Here is a 2,099-nt window from a genome sequence, read left to right as displayed (position 1 = left end):
GGATCACATCTACATCAATGTGGCTTTCTCGAAGATTTAGAGGCGTCTTTGTTTCACCAATCATAGAAACTCCGAAATGCTGAAGAATTTTGGTTATAAATATCGCATATGGCAAAGGGCTTTGAGTATCTCTAACGTTCCACATTTGTCTCATTATCATCAGAGACCAATTGATTTTGATGTTAAATTTTATGGCTTACATCAATTGGAGTTCTATGTCACTTATTTGAGAATGATTTGAAAATTTTGGTATTATAACATAGCTCAAAAAATAATGAATCAAACGTTCCTCTAGTTTGAGATATCTACCAGATAGGATGTCTCGGTGTTTGACAGTCTCTCCAAAGCCTTTTTGCTTACGCATTTCTATTTCCCTTTTCGAAAGTCGACATAACGAATGATAAAAATCCTTTCGATCATAATTATCCCATTCACATATAAGGCCGAAACCTGTTATGTTACCTTGATAGGGTATGTCACATAACAATGAACTGAAAGCTTTTAGATCTAAAACAATGTCTTTTCCTTTGACATAGGATGTAAGACGATTTTTTCGAAAGTTCATGCTACAATAAAATACTCACACAAGTTCGGGATAAATGTTGTTTGTTTCACAACATAAGTTAAAAAGGTTTTGTTGACGTAAGAGATAAGGGAAAAGAAAATCTTCAAACTCAAAATTATCAACATTACCATATTTAGGAGTAAAAATGGCGCGACCATGGAAGTGTTCCTCAAATATCTTGTGTTGCTCATCACTAGCAAGAAGCCTTGTCAAGTCCAGAGGGTTGCATTCCAAAGTTGTTCTTCCTTGACTCCTTTAAGTGGTATTGGAACGTTGTTTCTTTGATTTATAAGAGGAAGCCATGGATTTGAGATTTTAGGTTTTTGGGTTTTTGGAGAATTTGGGGGTTTTTTATTAAAGCCACTAATCATGAATATGTTTGGTTAGACGTGTTTAGAATGGAAAATGTGATAAGAATGAACACAAGAATCACCCAAAATGGATCAAAAATAAGGTTTTTAGAGGTTGGGAGGCTTTGAGAAGAAGAGAACACAAGTTGAGTGAGGAAGATTAGTTTTGAAAAAGTTAAAAATTGCAGAAAATTCATATATAATGGCACAGAGTAATCGGTTACTCAAAAATAAATTTTTAAAATTTTCAAACAGCAGCTTTGAGTAATCGATTACTCACTTTGGGTAATCGGTTACAGAAACACACTGTTTAACCCTGTAATCGGTTACTCTCCAGTGTAATCGATTACTTATCACAGAAAAACTTATTTTTAAGCAAAATTAAGCTATAAAAATGATTTTTAACCCAAAAACTTATTTTTAGGCAAAATTAAGCTATAAAAATGATTTTTAACCCAAAAATTTAAGTTTTTGAACACAAATAAATATATTTCAGATCAAGTAGGCATCAGATAATAATAATGAAGCAAACATATAATCATATAAGCATGTTTAAGACAGCTAAGCTTCATCAAGAATGCCAAATTCAAGTCTAATTTTGTGAAAAGGTTCTTTTGCCGAGGGTTTAGTGAAAATGTCTACAAGTTGGTTATGAGTATCAACAAATTCTACAGATACATCTTTCTTTTGAATGAACATGGTCCCTTAGGAAGTGATGTCTTATATCTATGTGTTTGGTTCTAGAATGCATAATGGGATTCTTTGTAAGGTTTATAGCACTACTATTATCACATTTCAGCGGAGTGCAGCCTAAGTCTAAGCCATAATCTCGTAATTGTTGCTTAAGTCACAACACTTGGGCACAACAACTATCTGATGCTATATATTCAGCCTCGGCAGTGCTTAGTGCAACACATGCTTCTTTCTTGCAAGACCAAGAAATTAAAGTATTCCCTAAAATGTGACCGTACCACTTGTACTTTTCCTTTCAGATTTACATCCGGCACAATCTGAATCCGAATATCCAACCAATTCACATATACTTCCTTTTGGATACCACAGTCCAACTTCAGTTGTACCTTTTAGATATTTCATAATTCTCTTAAAAGCAACTAAATGTGATTCTTTTGGTTTAGACTGATAACGTGCACACAGACATACACTAAACATGATATCAGGTCTAC

Source organism: Lupinus angustifolius, chromosome LG16, assembly GCF_001865875.1.
Source record: "Lupinus angustifolius cultivar Tanjil chromosome LG16, LupAngTanjil_v1.0, whole genome shotgun sequence".
NCBI lineage: Eukaryota > Viridiplantae > Streptophyta > Magnoliopsida > Fabales > Fabaceae > Lupinus > Lupinus angustifolius.
The sequence above is the reverse complement of the archived record's forward strand: the minus strand, read 5'-3'. Positions refer to the sequence as shown.